Genomic DNA, 18,485 nt, shown 5'->3' with positions numbered 1-18,485 from the left:
TTTTTTTTTTTTTTTTTTTTTTGTAGTGGGGATTGAACCCAGGGATGCCTTACCACTGAGCCATGTACCCAGTCATTTTTACATTTTATTTTGAGACTGGGTCTCACTAAGTTAAGCCTTGCTAAATTGCGGAAGCTGGGTTTGCCTTTGGTCTTCCTGCCTCAGCCTCCCAAGCCACTTGCATCATAGGCATGCACCACCAAGCACAGCCTTTGGTCATAATTTTTCTCTTGCTTTGTTTTGTATCATCGTGTAGTAGTCATTTGTAATTACCAATTCCCTAAGTGTGATGCAGATCTTCCAAAAGTTGACATGCTTCATTAAACAATGTGAAAAACAATCAAACTGGTTAATATCACCACTGATCTCATCAGAAAATTTTTGAAATATTGAGACGCTCTCAAGCAGAAAGTTTCAGGGACAGTTTTCCAAAATTCTAATTTTCACATGTGACTTTAACTTTTGTCACAGGTAAATAAAATGTTTTTCATCTTCTTCTTTTACATGATATGATCTTTCAGTTCATGTTCAAAGGACTGTCAATCAAATATGTCAGGCTACAAAATCATGATTTATCTATCAGCCATTCTTTTAAGTATTTTTTTTTCCCTAAAAAGAGCCAAGATGTTCTTTGCTTAGCATGCAAACCAAGAATGAGACAACTATCTCTACTTAAGATAACAACCATAATTTTGTGTCTTCCTGATGTTCCATCTGTACTTCCCAAGCCTCTTGTATTGGTTTTTGCCCATAACATTGTTTGTGAGAAAAAAAAAAGAAAACATTGTCCCAACGATCTTGCTACAAAATATTTTAAGTTATAAATCAGTGAGTTAACAAATGCAAATATGATAGCAGATTTAAAAATCTTACCAGAGAAAATTCATAAATGAGAAGAAAAATATCAGGACTGAATTCAATATGCAAAGAGGAATTTCAAAAGCAGAAAAACTTAGTATATAAGTCCAAGAGTAAATAAAAACATATTGGCAAAATTTAATAGAAAGAAAGATAATATAATTTTGAAAATCAAAAGACATTAAAAGCATAAGAAAACTTTCTAAAGATAATAAATATTTTGAAACATAGCAAAAGAGAACCCAAAAGCAGAAGCCCCTAAAGCAGAAACCCAAACAGTGGAGCACTGCTTTAATAAATCATTGAAAGAATTCAAGTAATCTTTACTGAAGTTAAAAAGAGGAATAGCTTTTTAAGTACTGTTATGGTTGGGATGTGAAGTGTCTCCCAAAAGCTCTCATATGAGACAATGTGAGAGAATTCAGACTAGGAATGATTGGATTATGAAAGCCTGAACCCAATCAGTGCAATTGATGGGGTTAATTGAGCAGTAACTGAAGGCAGGTGAGTGTGGCTCCATGGGTGTGGCATTGGGGGCGTGGCTTTGGGTATATATTTTCTGTCTCTCAAGTGAAGTCTCTCTCTGCTTCTGATTATCATGCCAACTGTTTTCTTCACTACACTCTTCTGCCAAGATGTTCTGCCTCACCTAGAGCCTCAAGGAATGAATCTCATGTCTGTGGATTGAGACCTCTGAAATTGTAAGCCCCAAATAACCTTTTTCTCCTCTAAAATTGTTCTGGTTGGTCTTTTAGTCAGAGCAGCAAAAAAAAGCTGACTAAAACAAATACCTATTGAAAATATACATTGCTTATTTGGGAAAATTTAATCAAATTGATAAACACTGAAATATATCTCAGTAAAACCATTCAACTTTTTAAAGAACAAAGATGGGCTAGGGAAGGACGATACAGACAAAGAAACCAAGACAGTTGAAAGAAAGTTGACCTCAAATATTTTGAGCTCAATGCTTTTGTTAGAAGCAATAGAATAATATATGTAATGACCTACCAAACATAGATGCAATGATCTTTTTCACTATCCAAAATGATTTTCAATATGCAAAATTATTATTCCCAAAAATATTATTCCCAAATGATTTTTCAATAGTATCTGTAGATACAGCCTTACACTCAATCAAATGACCAGAGACATTAACATAAGTTTTGATGTTGATCATTAAATGTATATATGGCTAATTCACGTAGTATACGTATACATTATATGTATTACTAACATTGACTTATGGTGGCAAGAATTAAAAGGTAGTATGTACTATTTGCATGGAATGATTATTAAAAGATCATATTAAAAATTTGCCAATTATTATTAGAAACTGAAATTAAGAAGTTAATTCTTTAAATCAGACACTGAGGGGAGGGGAGGCACAAAGGAGAGAAGAATTGGGGTAAATTTCAATAGTCCAAACTGGTAGACCAATAAACAACAACAAAACATAGATTCCTGTAATGCATACTATCAGTATAGTAGTGTGAACATAAACACTAGAATGAAAGTATAAGCAATTTAAAAATATTTTAAAATATTTAAAAATTTTAAAATTATTATGCTGAGTACCAGTCAGAAAAAGTACCACATACTATATGATTCTATTGATATGAAATGTTACAATAGACAAACCTAGATAAATGGAAAGTTGAGGCATGGTTACCTGAAGCTGGAGGCTGTTTATGAGAGAAATACAGAATTGCAAACTAATTACTGTGAAATTTCTTTGTGACAAAATGAAAGTATTCTAAGATTGTGATGATAACTACCCAAATTTGAGAATATAGTAAATGTCATTGAATTGTACACTTTATTTGGTTAAATCTTATGGTATGTGAACATAAAGTAATTTGAATATACCTCAGTGGCAGTATACACTCCAATGATAAAAATAACTGTTAAAACAGGTTGTAAGTTATTGTGTTTACTATATTTATATAATTTTATTTTACAGTTATTGTGTAAGGTACATTGAAACAAATAAGATGTAATGTTCCCTCACATACTCATTATCAGATAGTATAAAATAAAGATGAAATATTAAAATGGTCATAAAAGCTGAAAGTCTCAAACTTTAATTAGAAATATCAGTATGAGTTCATGTAGTATTTAATCTTAAAATTATTTCCTGAAATAGGAAATGAACAGAGCTGCAGCAATGAACAATTTTGTAGATGACTCAGATGTAGAAATATCATCTTCCACTAAAAGGAAAAAAGGAACCAAGAGTCCTTGCTGAAATAGCCAACTCCTGTTTATTTTAGTCTGCTATACCCAAATACCTCACATTGGATAACAAAAACAGTGGGAAAATTTTTCTTATAATTCTGTAGGCTGAGAAGTCCAAGGTAAATCTGACAGCAGATACACTGCCTAGGGAGGGCTACTTCTTCCCTAGGTGGAAAATTTCTCACTGAAATCTCACAGATCGAAGGGATAGACAAGCTCTCCTGGAGATTCTTTCATAATGATGCTGATCAATTGACCTAATCCTTTTAAAAAGCCCCTACCTCCTTATACCTTCACCTTGGAGGTTAGTTTCAACATGCGGATATTAAGGACACAAATATGCAAACCATAGCAACTGTATTACTATTTTGCCAGAAAATACTGAAGAGAGAGAAATATGTACACAGTACCACAGGAATACATTTAGAAAAAAAAAATGATTATTAGACCTTACATAGAAAAACAACTCTGTTTATAAATACTGACATACAAGTTGGAAAGAAAACTTATAGATTCTGCAAATTAATAAGATACATTATGTGTGGATCTTATTAGTAACAATTTGGTTGATAAACTCTAAAATAAACATGGCTTTTCAGAGGTAGCTGAAAATTTAGACACTAATTATATAACTGAGGATCTTAAGCCCCCTAAGCTTCCTTACTAACTAATGTGTCACAAGGTGCAAGTGGATCCAATGTCTCAATTTGAATCTGAAGATAGGAGAGAACCCCTGTGCCAGCACATAGATGGTCAGTCAGACAGGAGGGATTCCCCTAACACATGGGAGGCTGAGACTTTTTGTTCTATTCAGGTCTGCACCTGAGTAAATGGGGTCTACCTACTACAGACAGTAGTCTTCTTTATTGAGTATACAAAGCCAAATGTTAATCCTGTCCAAACACAACTTAAAAGACACAGTTATAATCTTGTTTGAACAAATGTCTTGATGGTCAATCTGACAGATAAAATTAAACATAAAATCAGCCAAGGGTCCATCTACAAGAATTACCATGTGAGTTCTTCCTAATCAAGGAACAGATAATCACTGATTAAAAATTAAGATTTTTCAGTGCACAGTGGTAAGAGCCTGTAAAGCTCAGAAAGCTGAGGCAGGAGGATCTCAAGTTAAAAGCCAGGCTTAGCAAATCGAGGTGCTAAGCAACTCAATGAGACCCTGTCTCAATATAAAATACAAAATGGGGTTGGGGATTTGGCTCAGTGGTCAATTTAACCACTGAGTTCAATCCCTGATACTCCCCCCCCCACACAAAAAAAGAAATTAAGATTAAGATTAATAAATATCACTGATAAAGAATATAGACTTTTGCAAAAATAAAAATAAAATTGATTTTACAAACCAACTGTATCTTGGAGGAAAAATTACCAAAATAATGAAATCTTAAATTTATTAAATATACACACATAAAAACCGTTACTATATGAATAAATATTAAGATAAAATGCACAGAAACTTAGTATGACATGCCACCTATTCCATTGTGCAGGATAATTGACAGTTTTATTTACTTTATTTTGTTACTTTAAAATAAGACCTTACCATGACATCCACTCTGTAAGTGTTGATGAATAAACTTATGTAAAAAATAAGGGCTAGTGTAGTGGCTCAGTGGTAGAGCGCTTGACTAGCATGTGTGAGGTACTGGGTTCGATTCTCAGCACCACATAAAAATGAATAAATAAAAAATGTATTATGTCTATCAACAACTAATAGATAAATAAATAGATAAGCAATATTACTATATCAATTGCATTGGCAAAATCAAATTCAGAAACTGCAAGGGAAATGGACTTTAGATATAGGTTCAGATAGCTTGAATTAGTGTTTCCAAAGGGCAGGGAAAGTAGGTGCTTATAAGAGCTATTAAACATTGAAAGGAAAAAAGAGGGTACATGGTTGATTGAACATAAGGAAAATAATGTATAAGCAAAATGTAAATGTCTACAAAGTAAGTTTGATAACGTGATATGCACCTTGATCCTCTGGGAACAATATGTTTGCTGATTGTTTCAGTTATTTCAGATGTCTGTTGTTAAAATGAGAAAGTGACCAAGTTCTTATTCCAGTCAGGAATGCATTCGGTAAAATACAGACCATGAGACATACAGAAAATGTGTCTGTCTTTCATATCCTATTTGCAACGAAAGTTTACAAGTTTCTGGGATCTTGCATAAATGCCCCCTGTTCCTAATGCCCCCTGTCCTCGCTACCTAACTCCATTTTTGCAAGACTCTCACAGTATTGCTTTGGTTGTATCATAATGATTCTCCTTTAATGAACAATTTTAAACAGTAGTTTATTCTGAGCTAAATATGTGTCAACATGATCCAAAACTATGATTCAAGTTACCTTGAAATCAACTGTGTGATGAAATAGCCTAAAGAATGTGAGATTATCTTTGCCAATCATTCTTCTGACAGTTAATATCCAAAATGACTCAAAAATTAGCATGACTAAATGTCCCATCAATACATGGGAAGAAGGACTGAACACATACACTTCACAAAGGAAGTCAAATGGCCAAAATGTACATAAAAAATTATTTTGCATCTTTAAATAACTATTAAGTTATTTAACTTAATAGTGTAAAGGATTCTTGACTCCTTACTAATTCTTAGAAGGCAGTGTAATGTCTTGTGTGTGCACACCCTAAATCTCATCTCTTGCTCAGGAGTGAACAGCCATGTGAAAAGGTCCCCATGATGAGGAACTGAACCTTCTGGCTAATAACCACATAAGGGAGTTTAAAAGCTGACCCCATACCTTCAATCAAACCTTCCAGAAATTACATCCAATATCTTGACTGCATCCTCTAGTTCACAAGCCTGAAGTGCCCGTTTAAGTTTGACACACCCCTTCCCATTTTGCAATTCTAGCTCAATGTGAACATGAACTTGCTATAATGTCCATAGTTCCATTAATCTCTAAGTTGCTTGTATCAGAGTATCTACAAAGGCTCAACTTATACAGATCTTGAAATTATCTTCTGAAATCCCACTTACTCATAGATAATGCTTTTCCTGATTGATTTGAATTGTCCGTTTTCCTTGGAAAGAATCTATGCATTGCTGGATTTGTTGCTACGCAGCAAACTCTTTCATTCCCACTGGAGATCAAGATATCCTACACATTATTCTCCACATCCTTGTCATGTACAACCTGAGAAATGAAAAGTTCTGCTCCATTAGTATAAAAATTACATTAAATTTATTAATTAAATTTAAAAATAAGATATCCCAGACTTTGCTTCCACTGATGCTAACCAGGATCTGCTTAGACAGAGTCAAGTGTACACTAGTCAGGACCAATACCTATGTCCTAATGTAGAATATAAATCAATAAAAGATTAGTACTAAGGGAAAGATACCAATGAAGTGCATATTTTAGTCATTTAAATTAGAGAAAAGAACCAATGTTAATAAAATCATTTAGTAGGACATACCCTTCTCATTCAATCATAAAACAAGCAAACTAAAATAAGAGGAAGGGGCAGCAACAAAACAAACATGAGTGTATATGAGAAAGAGAATGGAGAATAAGAAGGTTGATGCTCCTGAGTACCAAACAGGAAATAGGAATCATGTAACCAAGAGCAGGCACTGATCCTGCAAAGGACTAGGCAAAAAATAGGGTCAGTGTGTAGTTTTACAAATAGGAGGAGCTGAAAGGGAGAAAACTTTTCTTGGTCTAGGGATTTGTTTGAGTGTCTGGAAAGTTTCTCTAATTTCGTGCAAATTCAAATAATTAAAAACTAATCGCTAGTGCATTGCACTGCACTGCGCTAGACACGTTCATAGGGAACTGTTAAATGCACGTGTTGAGTCCAGAATGAGAATGGCAGTCACAATCAGACTCTTGTGCTGTTCAAACTAAGTACCCTGGTGAAAACAGGTAGCGAAAAGACACTGGCTTTGGTCCTTACTTGCTGGGAGCCATTAGCCAAGTAGGTATGACAATTTCCTTGCCAGCGTACCCCATGTTGCAGTGACATTGAATGTAGGTGACCTTGCTCAAGGACCAAGGCGGATTAGGGTGTTCCCGGTTTAAGATAATCGTGTTTAGGGCGTTCCCAGTTTAGGTTCCAGGTTTAAGGTTTAAGATTATTCCTGCTGGGAATAGGGCATATCCTGCTGCCTGAGTTCCCCTTGAGTTCTCACGGGATTCAGAGTATATTTTGGGAGACAGAAGCCCAGTGGAGGTGGATTTGGGCAGAGAACGTGGATTTCCCCAGAACGTGATTGTAGACGGCTGGTGTGAGTTCGGGAATAAAGAGTTGCTGTTTGAATCTACAAGCTGTGTGGTGGCTCGTGATTTTGTGCCCAGCCAGACTGCGGCACTTACTGAAAGTGTACACTTGGATGTCTCTGAGCAGATGCCAGGTAGCATCAAAATGGAGGTGAGACGTGAGATGTCTTGATTTTCAGCAGGTGAACAGTGCAGGTTGCTTAGCAGCAAATCCCATGATGGATTGATTCTCTCCAAGCCCCCTTCACTATGTGCTCAACATCCTTATGAAATCACCCATGATCTGTAGTACATATTTCTGTTTTTGCAGCATGTCAAAGTGAATAAGAGTTTAAATAGAATATCACCCCATCCCTTTTGAATCCTAAGATTCTAGGACTTTTAAAAATTCATTTATTTTGTCTAAAAACCTATAGTTATCTGTGTATGTGTGTGCAAATAGAATTTGTACACTTATATATAAACATTTCTCAGTAATTCGTATACTTCTATGTAAGAAGATGGCATCACTACAAAAGAAATAATGGAGACTGTGTCCAAAATTTTTCAGGTTAGGATATGTATTTTCCATTGAGAGCTGAATTTTAAGTGATGTTTACAAGTAGGACTCATGTACTTTGGAAATTGGTCAGTGTTCATGGAACAATGTGGGTAGTCATAGTTGGAGGAAATATTTCAGAAACTATCAAGAGCTATTAAAGATCTCAATATTATCAGTGAAGTACTTAATGTCTTTATTCTGAACTATATTTCATTCTATGTCTGAAGAACACATTAAAATTTAAAAGTGACTTCTCTCTCACTGCATGCAGATTTACATGTGTGATTATTGCACAGATGTAGTACATTGAACATCATAATGGAGCTGTTTTAAAATTCCATGTAGTTTTACCTATTAGGTAACATTTAGCAAAAATGTTAATTTATATAGTCATAGAAAAGCTATATAAAAAGCAAAAATCATCTTTAATCCTATCTTCCATTAATAATATAGTATTTTTAAATTTGTGATTTATTTCATACACAGTGCCAGTTACATTTTTGATAGAATAATTTGAATTAGTATGAATTTTTTTCTGACTCAACAAATTATAAATAATTTTCATACCACTACCTTAGCTGAAATAGGGAAATAGTTGACACACTTTTCCTGAATAAACCTTAATTATGCATTTTGATTTTACCCAAAAATTCAGACTTGCATTTCTCACCAAAAGGTCATCATCTTGAATATATTTCTGTTTCTCCTTTTATATACAGGATATGATTCCAGTGTAACTGCAGTCAAATCTCCATGAAGACCACCTGATACTTACTATTATTTATTCATTTTTCACTATACGAAAAGGATATTATTTAAGATTATGATTATTATCAGTTAGACAAAGAAGCATTATTCATATTTAATAACAGTAGATATCATGAAATGTTTGTAAAATTGTGGTAAATGCTCTTTTTTCTAGAAAATTTGTTTCTTTTTTATTTACTATTTATATGAGAAAATATAGTATGGCCTACCCATTGAACCTGCCTGAAGTGATGTAATAGTGTTATGATTTCTGATGGCCTTATGGTCCTCTATTCATGCCCCATTGGAGGTAATAAATCCTCTCAAAACAACATTTACAGAAACCACCTGGTAGTGAACAAAAGGCTTGGCTATCAGACCCTAGTAACCCCTTGGAAACAAAAAGTGAGCTGTTCTGTGCTGTGCTGAATTGCTTGGTCGTGTGAATGGATACTGTCATTAACCTATGGCCCACAAAGGTGCAATGACTACATGCCACTTGACATTTTCTCAGAAAAGGAAAAAGAGAAGATAATATACTCACACTAAACCTTTCAACTGGGCTCAGTTTCTATATTCTGAACTGATGTTCCTTCTGCTGTATTTTAAGAATAGATAGATGATAGACATTCTTAAAGGAGTAAATATTTGTAAATTTTGACAAATTCCTGATCTGTACCATCATTGTGATGTTTCCACTTAATATTATATCACAGAGATTCTCTTGTGTCACTCACTAGTTTGTGCCTTTCTAATGTAATCAGATTACACAAACACACACACACACACACACACACATACACAGACAGGGGAGTATTTGAGGTTATTGTTTTAGTAATTATGATTGATTGTTTCTACAGTGAGACAACAAACACAGGAATCTGGGATTTGGTACATATTTATTACACAAGCTGAAACAACATTTATTGTTACAAGCTGTAATAAATCACTTTAGGCAGGGTTAGTGGACAGGTCACCCCTGCAATCTTCAGTATAAATAGTAAATAAAGAGGAAGCAGCATTTCTGCACAAACATGAATTATCAAAATAGTTTTAGGGGTAACACAACTACTACCTCTACCACTACCCATGATACTCAGTATATCCTCTTCTCTTTCATTTTAGGAACAAGAGAGTGAAGAACAAAGGGGACACACAATTTGTCTAGGTCACAAAACTAGTCAGTAATAAATCTAAGGTTTAGAACCAAGTACCTTACTCCAGAAAACTTCATTTATAATTCTAGTTACAGTGCTTTGCAAATGGCTCTCTAAAATTCTAACACAAAGATGTGCCCTAACTCATTTCAATGGATAGTTATATGTGTTTCCAAATTAAGCTTTTGGGAATAGCTGGATGATTAATTTATTGTATATAATATTTCTTTTCTTTAAAAAAATCTAAACTTAGGTAGATTTTCCAGCATAATAATCTTTATCTCCACTATATTTTTTGTATTTTATTTCCAATGTGGTTTATTTTAAAATGGTAAGTACTTAGCATGCTCATTATTATTTTTGATGTAATACATGCAAGTCATTTACTTTATGGAATTGCTAAAAATAACATAAATTTAAGACTGAGTGATTTAAATGGGAAAAGTATTCTCTTGCAAAATCACAAAGTGTGGAGGCAAAATATTTCACAAAGAATATCCAAGAGAGGAGCTGGAAATGCAACAAGTAGAAAATTAATGTACTTTAATTTATGTTCTTATATTTTTGAATAAACAATAATCTTGAGTAAATTCATGTCTTCATATTAATAAAATGCCTTTGGCATTATTTCTCTTTTTTCTGTTTTTTATTAAATTATTTATTCTAATTTATTATGCATGATGACAGAATACAAATAATTTCATATTACACATGTAGAGCACAATTTTTCAAGTCACTGGTTGAACACAAAGTATTTTCATATCATCAGTGTTTTCATACATGTACTTAGGATAATGATGTCTAGCACATACTTTCATTCCTACCCCTTTGACCCTTCCTTGCCCTCCCTCCCCTTTGCCCTATCTAAAGTTCCTCTATTTCCTCTGTACTCCCCACAAACACCATTATGAGTGAGCATCCTCATATCAAAGAAAACATTCAGACTTTGGTTTTTTGGCATTGACTTACTACACTTAGCACTGTATTCTCCAACTCCATCCATTTTCCTACAAATGCCATACTTTTATTCTCTTTTAATGCTGAGTAATGTTCTATTTTTGTATATATAGCATAATTTTCCTATCATTCATCTACTAAAGGGCATAAAGGTTGGTTCCACAATTTAGCTATTGTGAATTGTGCTGCTAGAAATATTGATATGGCTGTGTTCCTGTAGTATGCTGTTTTTAAGTCCTTTGGGTATAGACCAAGAAGTGGAGTAGCTGGATCAAATGCTGCTTCCATTCCAGGTTTTCCAAGGAATCTTCGTACTGATTTCCAGATTGGCTGCACTAATTTGCAGTCCCACCAGCAATGTATGCCTTTTTCCCCACACCTTCACCAACACTCATTGCTGTTTTTATTCTTAATAGCAGCCATTCTGACTGAAGTGAGATGAAATCTTAGAGTAGTTTTGATTTGCATTTCTCTAATTGCTAGAAATGTTGAACATATCTTCATATGTTTGTTGATTGCATATAATCTTCTGAGAAGTGTCTGTTCAGTTCCTTGGCCCATTTATGTATAAATTGGACTATTTGGTTTTTTTGGTGTTAAAGTTTTTGAGTGTTTTATATTTTTTTATATAATTTAGAGATTGTGCTCTATCTGATATGTTTGTGGTAAAGATTTTCTCCCATTCTATAGGCTCTCTATTCACCTCACTGATTGTTTCTTCTGCTGAAAAGAAGTTTTTTTTATTTTGAATCTATCCAATATATTGATTCTTTATTTTAATTCTTGTGCTATAGAAGCCTTATTATGGAAGTTGGGGCCTAATCCAAAATGATGGAGATTTGGGCCTACTTTTTATTCTAGTAGATGTAGTACCTCTGTTTTAATTCCTAGGTCCTTTAAGTTGAGTTTTGTACATGGTGAGAGATAGGGGTTTAATTTCATTTTGGATTTACAGTTTTTCCAGTGCTATTTGTTTAAAGGGCTATCTTTTCTCCAATATATGTTTTTGGCACCTTTGTCTAATATAAGATGATTTTAATTATGCAGGTTAGTCTGTGCCATTGGTCTACAGGGCTATTTTGGTGCCAATCCCATGGTATTTTTTGTTACTATTGCTCTGTAGTATAGTTTAAGGTCTAGAAAAGTAATGTTACCAGCTTCACACTTCTTGCTAAGGATTGCTTTGGCTATTCTGGGTCTCTTTTCCATATGAATTTCTTATTGCTTTTTATATTTTCATTGCATTTCTATTTCTATGAGGAATGTCATTGGGATTTTGACTGAGATTGCATTAAATCTGTAGCGCTTTTGGTAGTATAGTTATTTTGACAATATTTATTTGCCTATCCAAGAACAAGGTAGATCTTACCACCTTCTAACATCTTATTTAATTTTTTTTTCTTTAACATGCTGTATTGTAGAGGTCTTTCACCTCTTTCATTAAATTTATTTCCACATATTTTATTTTTTGAGGCTATTGTAAATTAGGTGGTTTTCCTAGTTTCTCTTTCTGAGGATTTGTCACTGATGTACAGAAATGCCTTTGATTTATGGGTGTTGATTTTATATATAGCTACATTGCTGAATTCATTTATTACTTCTAGAAGATTTCAGGTGGAATGTTTTGTGTCTTCTATGTATAGAATCATATTGTCTGCAAATAGTGATAATTTGAGTTCTTTTTTTCCTATCCATACGGCTTAAATTTCTTCTGTCTGCCTGATTACTCTGGCTACAGTTTGAAGAACCATGTTATATAGGATTGGTGAAATAGGGTATCCCTGTCTTGTTCCAGTTTTCAGAGGGAATGCTTTCAATTTTTCTCCATTTAGAATGATGTTGACCCAGGGCTTAGCATAGATACCCTTTACAATACTTGTTTGACGCATATATATTTATAAGTGTTGTGTCTTGTTGATGTATGGTATTCCAAGTTTTCCTAGCACTTTGAACATTAGGGGTGTTGTATTTGTCAAATGCTTTCTCTGCATCTATTGAGATTATCATATAATTTTTATCTGTGGATCTATTAATGTAGTGAATTTCGTTTATTGATTTCCATATATTGAACCAACCATACATCCCTGGGATGAACCCTGCATGATCATGGTGCATTATAGAATTTTAAAGGCTGCAAGAGAGAGAAATCAGATTACTTATAAGGGAAGACCAATTTGGATCTCAGCAGAATTTTCAGTCCAGACCCTCAAAGCCAGGAGATCATAGAAAAACATATACCATGTTCTAAAAGAAAATGGATGCCAACTAAGAATCTTATATACAGCAAAATTAAGCTTCAAATTTGATGATAAAATACAAATGTTCCATGATAACCAAAAGCTAAAAGAATTTAATAAAACAACAATGAAAATTTTCAAAGGGAAGAACTACAATAAAGGAAAAGCCAACGGAAGGAGAAAGCAAGTCAAGCTAAACACCAAAAAAAAAAAAAAACAAAAATGGCTAGTAATACAAATCATGTCCCAATAAAAACCCTGTTAATGGCCTAAACTCACCAATCAAAAGACATAGATGGGCAGATTGAATTAAAAAAAAAAAGACCCAACAATATGCTGCTTTCAAAAGACTCATCTCATAGGAAAAGATGCCCAGAGACTGAAGGCAAAAGTTTGGGATAAAATATACCATTTACATGGTACACATAAACAAGCAGGAGTTTCCATCCTCATATCAAGTAAAGTAGATTTAAAGCCAAAGTTAATCAAAAGAGATATAGATGGAAATTTCATATTGCTTAAGGGAACCATACATCAACAAGACATAATAGTTATAAATATATATGCGCCAAACATTGGAGCATCTATTTCCATCAAACAAACTCTTCTCAAGTTCAAGAGTCAAATAGACTACAACACAATAATTCTGGGTGACTTTAACACACCTCTTTCACCACTGGATAGATTTTTTTACAAACAAGAGCCAAACAAAGAAACTATAGAAGCTAAGATGCAATCAATAACTTAGACTTAACTGACAGATATAGAGTATAATATCCATCAACAAGCAAATACACTTTCTTCTCAGCAGCACATGGATCCTTCTCTAAAGTAGATTGTATATTATTCCACAAAGCATCTCTTAGTAAATACAAAAATGTAGAGCTACTTCCCTGCATTCTATCAGAGCACAATGGAATAAAATTAGAAATCAATGATAAAATAAAAGTAAAAGCTACTCCAATACCTGGAGACTAAATAATATGTTATTGAATGAAAAGGGGGTTGCAAAAGACATCAGGGAGAAGATTAAAACATTCTAGAAGGTAAATGAGAGCACTGATACAACATATCAAAATATCTGGGACACTATGAAGGCAGTTCTAATAGGAAAGTTCATTGCTTGGAATTCATTCCTTCAAAGAAGAAAAAGTCAACAAATAAATGACCTAACATTATATCTCATAGCCCTAGAAAAAAAAGAACAAATCAACCCCAACATAGTAGAAGACAGAAAATAATTAAAATCAGAGCTGAAATCGATGAAATTGAAACAAAAGAAACAATTGAAAAAATTGACAAAACAAAAAGTTGGTTCTTTGAAAAATAAATAAAATCGATATACCATTACCCATATTAACGAACAGAAGGAGAGAGAAAACTCAATAATAACATCCATGATGAAAAAGGAAATATTACAATGGACACTACAGAAATACCAAAGATAATTATAAATTATTTTGAAAAATAGTACTCCTATAAAATAGAAAATATCAAAGGCATTGACAAATTTCTAGAGGCATATGGTATGCACAAACTAAATCAGGATGATATATACAATTTAAATAGATCAATTTCAAGCAATAAAATAGAGGATGCCGTCAGAAGCCTACCAACCAAGAAAAGCCCAGGAATGGATTGATACACAGCTGAGTTCTACGAGACCTTTAAAGAAGAACTAACACCAATACTTCTCAAACGATTTCTTGAAATAAAAAAAGAGGGAACACTTCCAAACATATCTTATGGGCCAATATCATCCTGATTCCAAAACCAGACAAAGACACATCAAGGAAAAAAAACTTCAGACCAATATCTCTAATGAAATAGATGCAAAAATTCTCAGTAAAATTCTGGCAAATCAAATACAAAAACATATCAAAAAGGCATTGTTTCTTGATTTATTAAATAAGACTTTATTTAGAAAGAAGTTTTAAACAGTGATTTCATTATATTTGTTTTATTCTTATTCAAAAGATAAAAGGGCATTAAAATGTCTAGACATTGAGGGTAGATATGCATAACTGTAACCTCAGAGATTCTAACAGCAATTAAACATTTTTCTCTCTTTATACACACACAAACATACAAAGCTAGGGATCGTTTGTGAGGTCTATGCTATTCTTTCCTAGTATCCCTTTGCATATTTCTTATTATTCACATATTCACTCATTTTGTACCTATTTCTTTTTTCTGTCTCCTGGGATACTAAATATCAAACTTCTCTTTATTACTAAGTTTTTTTTTTTTTAATTGTCATTTCTTCAATGTCTGCCTTTTGTGTTTGTTTGTGATTTCATCATGTTAATGCATAAGGGTTTCTTTTAATTCTATTAGAACACATAGAATATAAACCAATAATTAACCCTCATGGCAATGTCATGCACCACAGTCAAGTTTCAGAAAGTTTCAGTGCTATTCTCTCTTGTATAGGAACAGGAGGAAGTGCAGGTTACCATCATTGTTCCATTAGTTTTCAAGATAAAATCCCCTTTTCTTGAAAATGGAAGAACCTGGAGAATTGTGTAAGGCAGTCTAAATACTAACGGCAAGAAAAATTGCAGAACTGATGTCATTTGTGCTCTGTGCTCAGGTCAGAAGCCAATGTTTGGAAAGAAATAAGTAATGGGAAAAGGTTCCACCACTCCCCATAGCACCACATGGGGTAGCAAGCCTTTAGCTCCTTTCGAGATCATTCAGCATCCAAATTCCAGTGGCATGTCATTGGTCAAGGTGACTTATTTTCCCCCCATGGACATGAAGAGGATTTTAGCAAATACTAATTCTTAAAACCCCAGAGACAAATTGCAAAACTAACTAATAAGAGATTTTTGTCCTAAGTCCCTGTACTTTTATGATAGTTCCACACATGATTGTGACACTCAGTAAAGATTAAGAAGCACTAATTTAGGACAGTGCATTCAGTTCCATGCTTCCTGCCTCTGAGCGCCCCGTTGTGCTTGCTACTGACTGATTTGCTCTGGAGCATTGGAACATGATCCACAATACTGACTAATGAGAGAGAGGTGAAGTTAGCTAACCTCTGAGAAATGTTTACTTTCTTATCAAAATTAATGAAGTTGAACTCTCATTGTGACCATTAAGGTTAGGAAGTATGAGGATTAACCCAAAATACTAAAGAGTGCTAGCAAGGTAGAAAAAATCCTGGTTTTTATTTGACCTACTAAATTGGTCAATCAAGTAGTCAAGAATCTTTCTTAATATAAGTAATGGATTCATCAAGATATTTCACATTAGGATTTTGGTTATTTTCAGTTAAGGCTTTTTTTCTAATAAACAAAATTCCTGTGTCAATGACTATGAATATTGAAGATACCAAGAAGTAGAAATGACAGGGTAAATTAATATTGAAGTTTTTATATCAGTATGGTTTGAATATTTCATATTTCACAAATTTTACTTGTCACTATAAGTCAACAATCATCTTCTAATCACATCTCACATGAATTTCCCATACAAACTTGAACTTTGGAAAGCTTACGTGGATGTGTTTCTAGCTAGTTAAAGAAGGCACTGTGTTCTGAATAAACATAATAAATTTGTTCTTGTTCATATTATCTTTAGTTCTGAAAACTTAGAGGGTCATCATTCCCCTGCACTTACTTTAACATGATTCCAATTTACTTGGAAATTAATAGAAACAACCTCCAAAATCGTGTAGTCATATTTTTCCTAGGTGAGAAAATAATGTGTCATGACTGCATACTTGTGTTTAAAGAGATGTAAACACTACAGAAATGGCATTATATCTGCTCAGTAGAACTGACTTGAGTGATGACAATAAAACGGGGAAATAAAACTTTAAAAAATATCTTTGCAAATTGTATTAAGCTGATATGTTCCCATGACTGCTTCATTGATCACATACCATTATTCTCTCATCCATCAAGTGACAAGGCATAGTCACCAACTACACAATCCACCAACACAGATTTTTTTCCTATTTTTAAAAAGTTTCTGAGAATTGTTGCATGCCAAGAATGGATCAGATTAAAATGCACAAAGAGCTTCCTTATGGTAATTGTGAGTAAGATGCAAGTCTAGAACACAGAAAAGGAATAGTAATAACACCATGCTGTGGATCTCCAGCTCATGTTGAATGCCGCTTTCCTCCTGCAGTCACATCTCCATGTAGATGTTGTCAGGGGCAACAGCATTAGGTTATTAATGTCCATGGAGAAATCTGAGATAGCAAAGGCACTGGATTAAATTTTCACCACCTTTCTCTGTAACACAGTTGAAGAGTGAAAATCTACTATTAACCAGAGAAGTGAAAATTAGAGTGAATACATATATTCACTTTCATGTACATATCTATATGTATATACATAGATGTATGTGTGCATGTATGTGCATGTATATACGTTATTTCAATATATAGCTGAACACATTTGTATACATATATGCTAGTATATAGATTTGCATATACTGATAAAAAACATATTAAATTACTATTACCCTGTTTTAGCAGCATTCAATTTAATTATTTTTTAATTTACACAACTGAATTTAATTCTCTACATATAGAATATTAAAACCTCTTTGTCCTAGTCCAAATATTGGATAACAGGGTTGGCTGATTTTAACCAGAATGTTACATAATGAAAATAATCTAGCTTCCTAGAAAAGTTGCAGATAATCTGGTATAAGCATTATGATCTTTATGTAATGTTAAGAAATAATACTGTGAATACTGTATCATATTTTGACATGGTCCTTTTGAAGATACTATTATTTTTTGAAGTATCATGTCCCTATATGAAAATTTTATTCAGATTTTATTACTCAGTGAAAAACTGTCTTTCCCTGATGGTGTGGTAAGCATCTTTTATAGGATAATTAGACTCCTGAAGCTCACTGTGTTTATGTACTTGTCTTGTCTGTCAACAAGCCCAGCACAGAGATCCGTAGTCATTTCAAGTTTTCCCTCAGGTTACATCCTCTGGAATATCTTGTTGCTGCATTATCTTGTTGCTGCATTCCTTTTCTTCCCAACTTTAGTGAGGTATAGTTGAAAATTAAGAATTATATATAAGTTGTGCACATTAATGATTTTATGTGCATATACATTCGCAATATTCACCAGAAAAATGTAGATGAACATATCCCCCACTTCATACAGTTCTGTGTGTTTGATGGAAACACATGAGTACCTAGCAAATTTTAAATTTAAAATATACAGTAGAATTAACTACAGTAAAATTGTTGTATATTATATATCCAGAGCTTATTTATCTTGTACCCTTGATAAACATGTCTCCATCTCTACCCCCATACCACAGTAACAAATACTCTACTCTCTGATTCTGAGTCTGAATTTTATAGATTCAACATATAATGAGATCATGAACTATGTCTCTTTCTAAATCTGGCTTATTTTCCTCAGTGCACTGTCTTCTAGATGCATCAATGATGCCACAAAGAGCAGGATCTCCTACTTTTTAAGCTGAATAATACTCTGT

The sequence above is a fragment of the Marmota marmota genome, unplaced genomic scaffold, assembly GCF_001458135.2.
Source record: "Marmota marmota marmota unplaced genomic scaffold, marMar, whole genome shotgun sequence".
Taxonomy (NCBI): domain Eukaryota; kingdom Metazoa; phylum Chordata; class Mammalia; order Rodentia; family Sciuridae; genus Marmota; species Marmota marmota.
The sequence above is the reverse complement of the archived record's forward strand: the minus strand, read 5'-3'. Positions refer to the sequence as shown.